This window comes from Macaca thibetana, chromosome X (genome assembly GCF_024542745.1).
Source record: "Macaca thibetana thibetana isolate TM-01 chromosome X, ASM2454274v1, whole genome shotgun sequence".
Classification (NCBI taxonomy): domain Eukaryota; kingdom Metazoa; phylum Chordata; class Mammalia; order Primates; family Cercopithecidae; genus Macaca; species Macaca thibetana.
The window spans coordinates 73270128-73287499 of NC_065598.1; the positions used below are offsets into that span (position 1 = coordinate 73270128).

Consider the following 17372-nt stretch of genomic DNA (forward strand, 5'->3'; position numbering starts at 1 on the left):
TAGGCATGGGCAAAGACTTCACAACTAAAACACCAAAAGCAATGACAACAAAAGCCAAAATTGAAAAATGGGATCTAATTAAAGAGCTTCTGGACAGCAAAAGAAACTATCATCACAGTGAACACGTAACCTACAGAATGGGAGAAAGTTTTTGCAAGCTACCCATCTAACAAAGGTCTAATATCCAGAATTTATAAGGAACTTAAACATATTTACAAGAAAAAAAAACAACCCCATTAAAAAGTGGGCAAAGGATATTCACAGACACTTTTCAAAAGAAGACATTTACGTGGTCTACAAACACATGAAAAAAAAGTTCAACATCACTGATCATCAGAGAAATGCAAATAAAAACCACAATGGGCTACCATCTCACACCAGTCAAAATGGTGATTATTAAAAAGTCAGGAAACAATAGATGCTGGTGAGGCGGTGGAGAAATAAGTACATCTTTACACTGTTGGTGGGAATGTAAATTAGTTCAAACATTGTGTAAGACTGTGTGGCAATTCCTCAAGGATCTAGAACCAGAAATAACATTTGACCCAGCAATTCCATTAACGTATGTTTATTCCAATAAACTTATGTTTATTGCAGCACTATTTACAATAGCAAAGACATGGAACCAACCCAAATGCCCACGGGTAATAGACTGGATTTTTTAAAATGTGGTACATATACACCATGGAATACTATGTAGCTATAAAAAAGAATGAGTTTATGTCCTTTGCAGGGACATGGATGAAGCTGGAAGCCATCATCCTCAGGAAACTAACACAAGAACAGGAAACTAAATACTGCATGTTCTCACTCACAAGTGGGAGTTGAACATTGATAACTCATCAACAGAGAAAGGGGAACAACACACACCAGGGTCTGTTGGGAGGTGGAAGGTGAGGGGAGGGAACTTAGAGGATGGGTAAATAGGTGCAGCAAACCACCATGGCATATGTGTACCTATGTAACAAACCTGACGTTTTGCACATGTATCCAGTTTTTTCTTTAGAATAAATTAAGAAAAAAACAGAAAATATATATATATATAGCCAGAATAAACATCTCATCTGAACTTTGCTCCTAAAAAAAAAATGGGCAAAGGACATGAACAGACACTTTTTAAAAGAAGACACACACGTGGCCAACAAGCCTATGAAAATAATACTGAACATCACTAATCATTAGAGAAATGCAAATTGAAATCACGATGAAATACCGTCTCACACCAGTCAAGATAGCTATTATTAAAAAGTCAAAAAATAACAGATGCCAGCAAGGTTGCAGAGAAAAGGGAATGCTTATCTACTGCTGCTGGGAATGTAAATTTGTTCAGCCATTGTGAAAAGCAGTGTGGTAATTTCTCAGAAAACTTAAAACAGAATTCCCATTTGACCCAGCAATATACTCAAAGGAATACAAACCATTCTACCATAAGGACACATACATGCATATGTTCATTGCAGCACTATTCACAATAGCAAACACATGGAAGCAACCTAAAAGTCCATCAGTGGTAGACTGGATTAAAAACAAAAAGGTACATATACACCATGGAATTCTACACAGCAATAAAAATAAATGAAATCATGTCATTTGCAGTAACATAGATGGAGCTGGAGGCCATTATCCTAAACAAACTAATGCAGGAACAGAAAACCAAATACCACATGTTCTCACCTATAAGTGGGAGCTAAGCATTGAGTACACATGATCAACAAAGTAAACATATGACCTATAGGATGGGAGAAAATATTCCCACACTATGCATATGACAAAAGTGTAACATCCAGAATCTACGAACAACTTAACCAATTCAACAAGCAAAAACCAAGCACCACATTAGAAAATCGGCAGATAATATGAATAGCCACTTTTCAAAAGAAGACTTACATGTGAAAACAAATATATGAAAAAATGTTCAACATTACTAAACTCTAGAGAAATGCAAATCAAAACAACAATGAGATACCATCTCATACCAGTCAGAGTAGCTACTGTTGAAAAGTCAAAAAATAACAGGTGTTGGTGAGGTTACAGGGAAAACAAAATGCTTATATTGAGAGAGGAGACCGCTCCTTGTATTGTCTTATACTTAAATTTTTGTTTACTGAAAAAGTAAAAGTTAAAAAAATAGGCAGAAGTGAAAATCACAGTCAGACAACCGGGCGTCATCTTTCAGACCTGGTAGATAAAATTCAACCCCTGACCTCACTACTTGTGCTATCTATAGATTCCAGACATTGTATGAAAAAGCATTATGAAACTCCCTGTTCTGTTTCATTCTGATTACTGGTGCATGCAGCCCCCATCACATACCCTCACTTGCTCATTTTATCATGACCTCCCCATCACACAGCCCCTTTAGAGTTGTGAGCCCTTAAAATGGACAGGAATTACTTATTTGGGGAGCGTGGTTTCTAGGATGTGAGCCTGCCGATGTTCCCAAGTGAATAAAGTTGTTTCCTTCCACAATCAGGTGTCTAAGGTATTTTGTCTACAACTCCACCTGCTACATTTCTTGGTTCCCTGACTGGGAAGGGAGATAATTGGCAGAGCGTCGAGGCAGTCCCTTAGGTGGCTTTGCCCTGCCCTGTGGAAAATTACTGTGGGGCACTCTGACCAGCCTGAGTGGTGCAGATGCAAAGAGTGCTCCCAGGTAGGCAATTACCCTGGTAGTACACCTCACCAGAGCAGTATGTGGCAGGCCCCCCACAGAGGACCCATACAGTGACTGAACACTGGGAGGGAACTGGCATGTGGGGTCCAGAAGTCTGAAACTTGTCTTTGGAATTTGCCCACTCCATCTGAGTGCAAGCATGGCCTGATCACCCACGATGTGCCCGTGTCAGTACTTTGGTTTTGGTTTTAACTTAAATTGCTTGGTATTTGGTTCTGGTTTTGGTTTTGACTTGGCTCAGATTTATTGATACTCAGATTTCAGTTTTAATTATTAGTTGTGTGTGCGTGTCCTCTTTCTCATTCTTTGCTGTGTGAGGTATGTGTGTGTGTGGAGTGAGAGTGTGAGAAAAAAATGTGGGTCAGGCACAAAGTAAGCCCACCCCATTAGGAACTATGCTAAATAATTTTAAAAAGGGATTTAAAGGAGATTATGGAGTCACTATGACACCAGGGAAACTTAAAACTTTGTGTGAGACAGACTGGCCAGACTTAGAGGTGAGTTGATCATCAGAAGGAAGCCTGGACAGGTCCCTTCCCTCAAAGGTATGGCACAAGGTAACCCATAAGCCAGGGCACCCAGACCAGTTCCCCTATATAGATTCCTGGTTACAGCTAGTTTTAGATCCCTTTCAGTGGTTAAGAGGGCAGGCAGTAGCAGTACTAGTAGCAAAGGGACAGTCAGTTAAGGAAGGTTCTACCTCCACCTGCAAAGGGAAGTCGGCACCTAAAGTCCTATCTGACCCAATGCCCAATGACTCCTGGCAGGACATGGCACCAAGAGTCCCCTCTTACCAAGGAGAAAGGCTCCCCACTCCTTAGCCCACAGCACCTACACCCTCACAAGACAGCCACACCCCTAGACCACCCAGAGTAGACAAAAAGGAAAGTGACACTACAGGATAAAATCCTCCCTTGGCAGCCCATTTATGACCTAAGACTGGAATCCAAGTACCCCTGAGGGAGCAGCAAAATACTGGGGTAGATGAGGACAGGCACATGGTGGAAAGATGTGCTTTTGTGTATCAGCCTTTCACTTCTGCCGATCTCCTAACTTGGAAAAACAATACACCTTCTTATAGTGAGAAACCTCAGGCCTTAATTGATCTGCTCCAAACCATTATACAGACTCACAATCCCACTTGGGCTGATTATCACCAGCTGCTCATGTACCTCTTTAGTACTGATGAGAGGCAAAGGGTACTCCAGGCAGCAACCAAGTGGCTGGAAGAACATGTCCCAGCTGATTTCCAAAACCCTCAAAAATATGTAAAAATTCAGCTGCCAGGAACAGACCCCCAGTGGGACCCAAACGATGGGCCAGATACAGAAAGGCTGAAGTAGTACAGAGAGACATTATTAGAAGGTCTAAAGAAAGGGGTTCAAAAGGCTACAAATGTGAATAAAGTTTCTAAAATTATCCAGGGAAAAGAGAAAAGTCTGGCACAATTCTATGACAGACTGTGTGAGACTTACCATATGTACATCCCCTTTGACCCAGCCAGCCCTAAAAATCAGCTCATGATTAACAAGGCCTTAGTTAGCCAAAGTGCAGAAGATATTAGGAGAAAATTACAGAAACAGGCTGTGTTTGTGGGTATGAATACATCACAGTTACTGGAAATAGTTAATCAAGTGTTTGTGAACAGAGATGCAACCAGCCAAAGGAGAAGCCATAAAGAAGGCAAATACCAGGCCTGGTGAAACACCAACTTGCTAGCCACAGCCATTAGAGGAATGCCACCAAAAGGGCAGGAAAAGGGTAGTCCTGGGAAAAACAACCAGCCTGACGGCCCACAGTTAAAACGTAACCAGTGTGCCTATTGTAAGAAAATAGGGCATTGGAAAGATAAGTGCCCCCAGTTAAGAAAAAAAAAAAAAAAACAAGGATATTTGGAGCAAAAATCCTCAGATAAGGACGAAGGAGCCTTGTTCAATTTAGTTGAAGGGTTGGACTTAAGGGGACTGGGCTCAAGTGCCCCCAAGGAGCCCACGATCAGAATGACAGTGGGGAGCAAGGACATTAAGTTTCTGGTCGATACCAAGCACTCAGTGGTAACCACCCTGGTCGCCCCTTTATCCAAGAAAGCTATTGATATCATTGGAGCAACAGGAGTCTCCACCAAGCAGACTTTCTGTCTGCCATGAACCTGCTCAGTGGGAGGACATAAAATAATTAACCAGTTTCTGTATATGCCTGACTGCCCCTTGCCTTTGCTGGGAGGAGACTTGCTTAGCAAGCTAACAGCCACTATTTCCTTTACGAAGAGGGACTCTTTACAGCTAGAGTTGCCAGGAACAGGAGTTATCATGGCCGTTACTGCCCTCCGAGAAGAAAAATGGAGACTTTTTCTAACTGAACCAGGCAAGGAAATAGGACCGGCTTTAGCTCAACAGTGGCCAAAAGTCTGGGCAGAAGACAATATTCCCGGACTGGCAATAAATCAAGCCCCAGTATTCATAGAAGTTAAGCCAGAAGCTTAACTCATCCAGTCAGACAGAAGCAGCATCCAGTCCCAAGAAAAGCCCTGGAAGGTATCCAGGTCCATCTCGAGCACCTAAAGACTTTTAAAATTATAGTGCCCTGTCAGTCTCCATGGAACAGCCCCACTCCTGCCTGTCCCTAAGCAAGGGACTAAGAATTACTGGCCAGTACAGAACTTGTGCTTGGTCAACCAAGCCTCAGTGACTCTGCACCCAACAGTTCCTGACCCTTACACATTGCTAGGGTTGCTGCCAGCTGAGGACAGCTGGTTTACCTGCCTGGACTTAAAAGATGCCTGTTTGACCTACAGCTGAGGGTCCTGACTGTTAGAAGGAAAACTATCAAACAGGAAGGACACCTACACCAAAACCCCATCAGTACGTCACCATCATCATCAAAGACCAGCGGCAGATAAAAACCACAAAGATAGGGAAAAAGCAGGGCAGAAAAGCTGGAAATTCAAAAAATAAGAGCGCATCTCCCCCGGCAAAGGAGCGCAGCTCATCGCCAGCAACGGATCAAAGCTGGACGGAGAATGACTCTGACGAGATGAGAGAAGAAGGCTTCAGTCCATCAAACTCAGAGCTAAAGGAGGAATTACGTACCCAGGGCAAAGAAATGAAAAATCTTGAAAAAAAAGTGGAAGAATTGATGGCTAGAGTAATTAATGCAGAGAAGGTCATAAACGAAATGAAAGAGATGAAAACCATGACACGAGAAATACGTGACAAATGCACAAGCTTCAGTAACTGACTCGATCAACTGGAAGAAAGAGTATCAGCAATTGAGGATCAAATGAACGAAATGAAGCGAGAAGAGAAACCAAAAGAAAAAAGAAGAAAAAGAAATGAACAAAGCCTGCAAGAAGTATGGGATTATGTAAAAAGACCAAATCTACGTCTGATTGGGGTGCCTGAAAGTGAGGGGGAAAATGGAACCAAGTTGGAAAACACTCTTCAGGATATCATCCAGGAGAACTTCCCCAACCTAGTAGGGCAGGCCAACATTCAAATCCAGGAAATACAGAGAACGCCACAAAGATACTCCTCGAGAAGAACAACTCCAAGACACATAATTGCCAGATTCACCAAAGTTGAAATGAAGGAAAAAATCTTAAGGGCAGCCAGAGAGAAAGGTCAGGTTACCCACAAAGGGAAGCCCATCAGACTAACAGCAGATCTCTCGGCAGAAACTCTCCAAGCCAGAAGAGAGTGGGGGCCAATATTCAACATTCTTAAAGAAAAGAATTTTAAACCCAGAATTTCATATCCAGCCAAACTAAGTTTCATAAGTGAAGGAGAAATAAAATCCTTTACACATAAGCAAATGCTTAGAGATTTTGTCACCACTAGACCTGCCTTACAAGAGACCCTGAAGGAAGCACTAAACAGGACCCCCCCCCCCCCCCCCCCCCCCCCCCACCCCCCCCCCCCCCCCCCCCCCCCCCCCCCCATCCGGAAGCACTAACAGGAAAGGAACAACCGGAACCAGCCATTGCAAAAACATGCCAAAATGTAAAGACCATCAAGGCTAGGAAGAAACTGCATCAACTAACGAGCAAAATAACCAGTTAATACCATAATGGCAGGATCAAGTTCACACATAACAATCTTAACCTTAAATGTAAATGGACTAAATGCTCCAATTAAAAGACACAGACTGGCAAACTGGATAAAGAGTCAAGACCCATCAGTCTGCTGTATTCAGGAGACCCATCTCACACGCAGAGACATACATAGGCTCAAAATAAAGGGATGGAGGAAGATTTACCAAGCAAATGGAGAACCAAAAAAAGCAGGGGTTGCAATACTAGTCTCTGATAAAACAGACTTTAAACCATCAAAGATCAAAAGAGACAAGAAGGCCATTACATAATGGTAAAGGGATCAATTCAACAGGAAGAGCTAACTCTCCTAAATATATATGCACCCAATACAGGAGCACCCAGATTCATCAAGCAAGTCCTTAGAGACTTACAAAGAGACTTAGACTACCATACAATAATAATGGGAGACTTCAACACTCCACTGTCAACATTAGACAGATCAACGAGACAGAAAGTTAACAAGGATATCCAGGAATTGAACTCATCTCTGCAGCAAGCAGACCTAATAGACATCTATAGAACTCTCCACCCCAAATCAACAGAATATACATTCTTCTCAGCACCACATCGTACTTGCTCCAAAATGGACCACGTAATTGGAAGTAAAGCACTCCTCAGCAAATGTACAAGAACAGAAATTATAACAAACTGTCTCTCAGACCACAGTGCAATCAAACTAGAACTCAGGACTAAGAAACTCAATCAAAACCGCTCAACTACATGGAAACTGAACAACCTGCTCCTCAATGACTACTGGGTACATAATGAAATGAAGGCAGAAATAAAGATGTTCTTTGAAACCAATGAGAACAAAGGGACAACATACCAGAATCTCTGGGACACATTTAAAGCAGTGTGTAGAGGGAAATTTATAGCACTAAATGCCCACAAGAGAAAGCAGGAAAGATCTAAAATTGACACTCTAACATCGCAATTAAAAGAACTAGAGAAGCAAGAGCAAACACATTCGAAAGCTAGCAGAAGGCAAGAAATAACTAAGATCAGAGCAGAACTGAAGGAGATAGAGACACAAAAAACCCTCCAAAAAATCAATGAATCCAGGAGTTGGTTTTTTGAAAAGATCAACAAAATTGACAGACCACTAGCCAGACTAATAAAGAAGAAAAGAGAGAAGAATCAAATCGACGCAATTAAAAATGATAAAGGGGATATCACCACCGACCCCACAGAAATACAAACTACCATCAGAGAATACTATAAACACCTCTACGCAAATAAACTGGAAAATCTAGAAGAAATGGATAATTTCCTGGACACTTACACTCTTCCAAGACTAAACCAGGAAGAAGTTGAATCCCTGAATAGACCAATAGCAGGCTCTGAAATTGACGCAACAATTAATAGCCTACCAACCAAAAAAAGTCCAGGACCAGATGGATTCACAGCTGAATTCTACCAGAGGTACAAGGAGGAGTTGGTACCATTCCTTCTGAAACTATTCCAATCAATAGAAAAAGAGGGAATCCTCCCTAACTCATTTTATGAGGCCAACATCATCCTGATACCAAAGCCTGGCAGAGACACAACAAAAAAAGAGAATTTTAGACCAATATCCCTGATGAACATCGATGCAAAAATCCTCAATAAAATACTGGCAAACCGGATTCAGCAACACATCAAAAAGCTTATCCACCATGATCAAGTGGGCTTCATCCCTGGGATGCAAGGCTGGTTCAACATTCGCAAATCAATAAACATAATCCAGCATATAAACAGAACCAAAGACAAGAACCACATGATTATCTCAATAGATGCAGAAAAGGCTTTTGACAAAATTCAACAGCCCTTCATGCTAAAAACGCTCAATAAATTCGGTATTGATGGAACGTACCTCAAAATAATAACAGCTATTTATGACAAACCCACAGCCAATATCATACTGAATGGGCAAAAACTGGAAAAACTCCCTTTGAAAACTGGCACAAGACAGGGATGCCCTCCCTCACCACTCCTATTCAACATAGTGTTGGAAGTTCTGGCTAGGGCAATCAGGCAAGAGAAAGAAATCAAGGGTATTCAGTTAGGAAAAGAAGAAGTCAAATTGTCCCTCTTTGCAGATGACATGATTGTATATTTAGAAAACCCCATTGTCTCAGCCCAAAATCTCCTTAAGCTGATAAGCAACTTCAGCAAAGTCTCAGGATACAAAATTAATGTGCAAAAATCACAAGCATTCTCATACACCAGTAACAGACAAACAGAGAGCCAAATCAGGAATGAACTTCCATTCACAATTGCTTCAAAGAGAATCAAATACCTAGGAATCCAACTTACAAGGGATGTAAAGGACCTCTTCAAGGAGAACTACAAACCACTGCTCAGTGAAATCAAAGAGGACACAAACAAATGGAAGAACATACCATGCTCATGGATAGGAAGAATCAATATCGTGAAAATGGCCAGACTGCCCAAGGTAATTTATAGATTCAATGCCATCCCCATCAAGCTACCAATGAGTTTCTTCACAGAATTGGAAAATACTGCTTTAAAGTTCGTATTGAACGAAAAAAGAGCCCACATCTCCAAGACAATCCTAAGTCAAAAGAACAAAGCTGGAGGCATCACGCTACCTGACTTCAAACTATACTACAAGGCTACAGTAACCAAAACAGCATGGTACTGGTACCAAAACAGAGATATAGACCAATGGAACAGAACAGAGTCCTCAGAAATAATACCACACATCTACAGCCATCTGATCTTTGACAAACCTGAGAGAAACAAGAAATGGGGAAAGGATTCCCTATTTAATAAATGGTGCTGGGAAAATTGGCTAGCCATAAGTAGAAAGCTGAAACTAGATCCTTTCCTTACTCCTTATACGAAAATTAATTCAAGATGGATTAGAGACTTAAATGTTAGACCTAATACCATAAAAACCCTAGAGGAAAACCTAGGTAGTACCATTCAGGACATAGGCATGGGCAAAGACTTCATGTCTAAAACACCAAAAGCAACGGCAGCAAAAGCCAAAATTGACAAATGGGATCTCATTAAACTAAAGAGCTTCTGCACAGCAAAAGAAACTACCATCAGAGTGAACAGGCAACCTACAGAATGGGAGAACATTTTTGAAATCTACTCATCTGACAAAGGGCTAATATCCAGAACCTACAAAGAACTCAAACAAATTTACAAGAAAAAAACAAACTACCCCATCAAAAAGTGGGCAAAGGATATGAACAAACAGTTCTCAAAAGAAGAAATTCATACAGCCAACAGACATATGAAAAAATGCTCATCATCACTGGCCATCAGAGAAATGCAAATCAAAACCACAACAAGATACCATCTCACACCAGTTAGAATGGCGATCATTAAAAAGTCAGGAAACAACAGGTGCTGGAGAGGATGTGGAGAAATAGGAACACTTTTACACTGTTGGTGGGATTGTAAACTAGTTCAACCATTATGGAAAACAGTATGGCGATTCCTCAAGGATCTAGAACTAGATGTACCATATGACCCAGCCATCCCATTACTGGGGATATACCCAAAGGATTATAAATCATGCTGCTATAAAGACACATGCACACGTATGTTTATTGCGGCACTATTCACAATAGCAAAGACCTGGAATCAACCCAAATGTCCATCAGTGACAGACTGGATTAAGAAAATGTGGCACATATACACCATGGAATATTATGCAGCCATCAAAAAGGATGAGTTTGTGTCCTTTGTAGGGACATGGATGCAGCTGGAAACCATCATTCTTAGCAAACTATCACAAGAACAGAAAACCAAACACCGCATGTTCTCACTCATAGGTGGGAACTGAACAATGAGATCACTTGGACTCAGGAAGGGGAACATCACACACCGGGGCGTATCATGGGGAGGGGGAAGGGGGGAGGGATTGCATTGGGAGTTATACCGGATGTAAATGACGAGTTGATGGGTGCAGCACACCAACATGGCACAAGTATACATATGTAACAATCCTGCACGTTATGCACATGTACCCTACAACTTAAAGTATAATAATAATAAATAAATTTAAAAAAAAAAAAGAAAATGTGGCACATATACACCATGGAATACTATGCAGCCATCAAAAAGGATGAGTTTGTGTCCTTTGTAGGGACATGGATGCAGCTGGAAACCATCATTCTTAGCAAACTATCACAAGAACAGAAAACCAAACATCGCATGTTCTCACTCATAGGTGGGAACTGAACAATGAGATCACTTGGACTCGGGAAGGGGAACATCACACACCGGGGCCTATCATGGGGAGGGGGAAGGGGGGAGGGATTGCATTGAGAGTTATACCTGAGGTAAATGACGAGTTGATGGGTGCTGATGAGTTGATGGGTGCAGCACAGCAACATGGCAGAAGTATACATATGTAACAAACCTGCACGTTATGCAAATGTACCCTAGAACTTAAAGTATAATAATAATAATAATAAATAAAATAAAATAAAATAAAAAGATGCCTGTTTTAGCATCCAACTAGCTCCTGAGAGCCAGAAGTTTTTTGCCTTTCAATGGGAAGATCTGGGGTCAGGTGTCACTACTCGGTACACTTGGACCTGGCTTCCCCAGGGATTCAAGAACTCCCCCACTATCTTTGGGAAAGCATTGGCTCGAGACCTTCAAAAGTTTCCTGCTAAAGGCCTAGGCTGCATCTTGCTCCAGTACGTGGATGACTTCCTGCTGGGATACCCCGTGGCAGCCAGGCACACAAAAGAAATGGACACCCTGCTTCAGCACCTGGAGGACTGTGGGTAAAAGGTGTCCAAGAAGAAGGCCCAGATGTGCAGACAGCAGGTACGCTACCTGGGATTCACTATTTGACAGGGGGAGCACAGCCTAGGGCCGGAAAGAAAGCAAGTCATCTGCAGCCTACCAGAGCCTAAAACTAGAAGACAGGTAAGGGAATTCTTGGGGGCTATAGGGTTCTGCAGACTATGGATCCCCAACTTTGCAGTACTGGCCAAGCCTCTACACCAAGTTACAAAGGGGGGGACATGGAGAGTTTTGAATAGGGGACACAGCAGCAGCAAGCCTTCCATAAGTTAAAGAAAAAGCTTGTGTTGGCCCTGGCATTAGGGCCACCTGATCTAACAAAACCCTTCACACTGCATGCATCAGAAAAAAGAAAATGGCAAAGTTTTAGCTCAGACTGTGGGGCTCTGGCCAACGCCAGTGGCCTATCCCTCAAAACAACCAGATGGGGTTTCCAAAGGCTGGCCCCCATTTCTACGGGCCTTGGCAGCAACTGCTCTGTTAGTACAAGAGGCAGATAAACTAACACTAGGACAAAACCTGAACATAAAGGCCCCTCATACTGTAGTAACCTTAATAAATACCAAGGGACATCACTGGCTAACAAATGCCAGATTGACTAAGTACCAAAGCTTCCTCTGTGAAAATCCCTGCATAACCATTAAAGTTTGTAACACCCTGAATCCAGCCACCTTGCTCCCAGCACCAGAAGGCCCCATCGAGCATAACTGTATAAAAGTGTTAGACTTGATATATTCTAGCAGACCTGATCTTCGGGACCAACCGTGGACATCGGTGGACTGGGAGTTATATGTGAACAGGAACAGCTACATAAACCCACAAGGAAAAAGGCAAGCAGGGTGTGCAGTGGTAACCCTGGACACAGTCGTCGCAGCCAGGCCTCTGCCACAGGGCACCTCGGCCCAAAAAGCTGAGTTCATTGCTGTAATCTGAGCTTTAGAGCTCAGTAAAGGTAAGACCATGAACATTTACACTGACTCACAATACACCTTCCTAACCCTCCAAGTGCATGGAGCACTCTACAAAGAAAAGGGCTTATTAAACTCTGGGGAAAAAGACATAAAGTATCAACAAGAAATTTTACAACTATTAGAGACAGTATAAAAACCCCAGAGGGTGACAGTCATACACTGCAGATGACACCAGCGATCCTCCACCATGGTCACTTTAGGAAGTTCCCAAGCTGACTCAAAGTCTAAGAAAGTAGCATCCACTCCTTACTGGGCGTCAAACAGCCCCTTACTCCCTCAAGTACCTGACCTAGTTTCTACTTATTCCAGGGGAGAAAAAGCCTTTTTCCACGCAGAAGGGGGATGAACAATAAAAGAGGGATGGATCAGGTTACCAGATGGGCGGGTGGCTGTGCCACAGTTACTGGGAGCTGCAGTTGTGCTGGCTGTACATGACACCACTCATTTAGGTCAAGAGTCACTTGAAAATTGTTAGGCCAGTACTTCTACATCTTGCACTTGCCAGCCCTTGCCAAAGTGACAACACAACCATGCGTTTCCTGCTGACAACATAATGTAAGGCAAGGCCCCACAGTTTTGCCTGGCATACAAGCCTATGGAGCCACCCCCTTTGAAGATCTTCAGGTGGACTTCACAGAAATGCCCAAATGTGGAGTTAACAAGTATTTGCTGGTTCTTGTGTGTACTTACTCTGGGTGGATAAAAGTTTATCCAACACCAACTAAAAAGGCTCGTGAAGTAACCTGTGTGCTCCTTCAAGATCTCATTCCTAGGTTTGGACTGCCCTTATGGATCGGCTTGGACAATGGGCCAGCGTTTGTGGCTTACTGGGTGCAGAAAACAGCAAAGATATTGGGGATCACGCGGAAGCTGCATGCCACCTACCGACTACAGAGTTCAGTAAAGGTGAAGCAAATAAATCGAACTGTCAAAAATGGTTTAGAAAAAGTATGTCAGAAAACAGGATTAAAGTGGATACAGGTCCTCCCCTTGGTACTATGCAAAATTAAATACACCCTTCAAAGAAAACAGGATATTCTCTTTATAAAATATTATATCATAGGCCTCCTCCCATACTCCGGGGACTTCCAGACACACCCTCACCCCCCTGAGAGTTAGGTAAAATTAAGTTACAGTGACAGCTACGGGCCTTAGAAAAACTTGCATAGACTATTTCAGCTTGGGTAAATAAAAGGTGCCCTATCAGCTTATTCTCTCGTTCACCCTTTCTCTCCAGGTGATCATGTGTGGATCAAGGTCTGGAACATAGCCCCTTTATGGCCATGGTGGAAGGGATCCCAGACCATCATACTAAGCACTCCTACTGCTGCCATAAAGGTAGAGAGAATCCCAGCTTAGATCCACCACAGCCACGTAAAACCTGCGGCCACTGAGACCTGGGAGACAAAACCAAGCCCGGACAACCCCTGCAAAATAACTGAGGAGGATGACAAGCCCTGCTCCAGTCACACCCAGAAGCTGACTGCTTTATGTATGGCCGAAACGTGAAGAAACTCATCGTGGGACTCATTTTTCTATTTTTTTTTTTTTAAAGATTTGGACTTGTATAATAAAATCCTCAACTGATTTTCCCCAAATGGAAAATTGCTCCCAATGCCTCCATCAAGTTACAGAGGTAGGGCAACAAACTAAAACTATCTTTCTCTTCTATAGCTATTATAAATGCTTGGGAACCTTAAAAAGAACATGTTTGTATAACGACACTGAGTACAAAGTGTGTAGCCCAGGAAATGACCAGCCAGACATGTGCTATAACCCCTCTGAGCCTCCCTTGACCACAGTTTCTAAAATAAGGTTAAGAACTGGTCCCTTCCTAAGAGATATAAGTAAAGTACTAACTAAAGTGAAAAAAGGAGAAGTTCCCAAAAAGATTATTTTAAAGTTTGATGCTTGTGCACTCATTAATAACAATAGGCTAAGAATGGGATGTGGATCTCTCAAATGGAAAAAAAAAGCTATACACCAGGAAATAAGTAATATGTCATGAACTAAAAAATTGTGGAGGTTGCTTCTACTGACCTTATTTCATTTGGGCTACTTGGAAAAAAAAAATAACAAAGACCCCATCAGTCTCCAGAAAGGAAAAAGTAACTTTTCTTGCCCTAGTCGAAATTACAACCCATTAGAACTGATAATTACTAGCCCACCAGATCTCTGCTGAAAAAGAGAAAAACATGTAACCCTAGGAACTGATGGGACCTGTCTTGATCCTGGAGTCCATATCTTAATATGAGGAGAAGTCCAAAAATGCTCTCCCCAACCAGTATTTGAAACTTTCTATGATGAACTAAATGTACCGGTACCAGAAATCCCAGGAAAAGCTAGGAACTTGTTTTTGCAATTAGCCAAGCATGTAGTTCAGTCTGTTAATGTCGCTTCATGTAATGTTTGTAAAGGAACTGTGATGGGAGATCAGTGGCCATGGGAAGCCTGATAATTAGTGCCTACAGACCCAGTTTCCGATGAATTCCCGGCCCAAAAGAATCGTCCCAACAACGTTTAGGTCCTAAAAACCTCAATTATTGGGCAGTATTACATAGCTAAAAAAGAAAAAAAAAAATACCCACCCTGTAGAATGGCTCAGCTGTCTTGGACAGAAACCATATAATAGTACTACCAAAACAGCCATTTGGTGGAGTTCAAACTACACTAAAAAAAAAAAAAAAAAAAAAAAAAAAAATCCATTTGGTAAATTTCCAAAGTTGCTAACCATGTGGACCCACCTGGAGTCCCATTGGGATTGGATGGCTCCCACTAGATTATACTGGATATGTGGGCATAGAGCCTATGCGAAGTTGCCTTACCAATGGACAGGTAGTTGTGTTATGGGTACTATTAAATCATCTTTCTTCCTACTGCCCATAGAAACAGGCAAACTTATAGGCTTCCTTGTCTACGCTTCCTGTGAAAGAAAAAACATAGCCATAGGTAATTAAAAAGATAATAAATGACCCCCTAAAAAAATTATATAGTACCGTGGGCCTGCTACTTGGACACAAGATGATTCATGGGGATACCGGGCCCCCATTTACATGCTCAACCAAATCATATCGTTGCAAGCTGTTTTTAAAATCATCACCAATAAAATCAGCCAAGCCTTGACTTTATTGACCCAACAAAAAACTCAGGTGAAAAATGCTATCTACCAAAATAAATTGATTCTCGACTACTTGCTGGCAGATGAAGAAGGAGTCTGTAAAAAATTTAACCTTACTAAATGCTGCCTACACATAGATGATCAAGGGCAAGTAGTCAAAGACATAGTTGGAGACATAACAAAGCTGGCACATGTGCCCGTGTAAGTGTGGTACAGATTCAATCCTGGGACTATGTTTGAAAAATGGTTCCCAGCAATAAGAGAATTTAAAATTCTTATAATAAAAATTATAGTAGTAATAAAAACCTGCCTACTACTCCCTTGTTTGCTACCTGTACTCCTTCAAATGATAAAAAAGCTTTGTTGCTACCTTAGTTCACCAAAATGCTGCAGCACAAGTATACTATATGATCACTATCCATCTGTCTTGCAGGAAAACATAGGTAGTAAAAATAAAAGTAAGAACTCCCATTGAAGAGTGAAGTTCTCAAAGTGGGGAATGAGAGAGGAGACCACTCCTTATACTTAATTTCTTGTTTACTGAAAAAGTAAATGTTTAAAAAATAGGCAGAAGTGATAATCATAGTCAGACAACCGGGCACCACATTTTGGGCCTAACAGTTAAAATTCAACCCCTGACCTCACTGCTTGTGGTATCTATAGATTCCAAACATTGTATGAAAAAGCATTATGAAACTCCCTGTTCTGTTCTGCTTCATTCTGATTACTGGTGCCTGCAGCCCCCAGTCACATACCCCGCACTTGCTCAATTGATCATGACACACACACACACAGACCCTTCAGAGTTGTGAGCCCTTAAAAGGGACAGAAATTACTTATTCCTGGAGCTTAGTTTCTAGGACATAAGTCTGCCAATGCTGCCAGCTAAATAAAACTCTTTCCTTCCACAATCCAGTGTCTGAGGGATTTTGTCTATGACTCCTCCTGCTACAATATGCTGCTGGTGAGAATGTAAATTAGTTCAGCCACTGTGGAAAGCAGTTTCAAGATGTGTGAAAGCATGTATAACTGTGTAACAAACCTGCACATTCTGCACATGTATTCCAGAACTTAAGTATAATGAAAAAAAAAAAAAAAAGATGTGTGAAAGAACCTAAAACAGAACTACCATTCAACTTAGCAACCCCACTACTGGGTGCATACTCAAAGGAAAATAAATCATTCTACCAAAAACACATGTACTCATATGTTCATCACAACACTGTTCACAATGGAAAAGACATGGAATCAACTTAGATGCCGATCAGTGGTGAATTGGATAAGGAAAATGTGGGGCATACACACCATGGAATACTACACGGTCACAAAAATGAACAAAATTGTATCTTTTGCAACAACATGGAAGCAGCTGAAAGCCATTATCCTGGGCAAATTAATGCAGGTACAGAAAAGCAAATTCGGCATGAGGTCATTTATAAGTGCTAGTTAAACATTGGGTGCACATGGACATAATAATGGCAACAATAGACAATGGGGACTACTAGATGGGGGAGGGTGAGATAGCAGAATGGGCTGAAAAACTACTTATTGGGCACTATTCTCACTATTTGGATGATGGGATCATTTATATGCCAAACCTCAGTGACATGCAATCTACCCATGTAACAAACCTGTACATGTGCCCCTGAACCTAAAATGAAAGTCAAAATAGAAAGCAATAATAAAAATAAAAATAAATAAATAAAACACAAGATTGTCAAAGGAGGATCAAAAAAAAGATAC

The 17372-nt window shown here is 41.7% G+C and overlaps 1 protein-coding gene across 19 annotated transcripts in view; it reads left to right on the forward strand.

Moving 5' to 3' along the window:
• LOC126946324 (cytochrome c oxidase subunit 7B, mitochondrial) overlaps positions 1-17372 on the forward strand; it is a 1159743-nt gene that overhangs the window by 560023 nt on the left and 582348 nt on the right. Inside the window, exon 1 of one of the 19 annotated variants that reach the window (XM_050776463.1) lies at positions 11755-11758. The exons of 17 other annotated variants lie outside the window; for them this stretch is intronic. The gene's annotated coding sequence lies outside the window, so the exon portion shown is untranslated. Of the gene's footprint in view, positions 1-11754; positions 11759-17137; positions 17142-17372 lie in introns of those variants that run through there. One more of the 19 variants, XM_050776492.1, reaches the window with a different exon arrangement.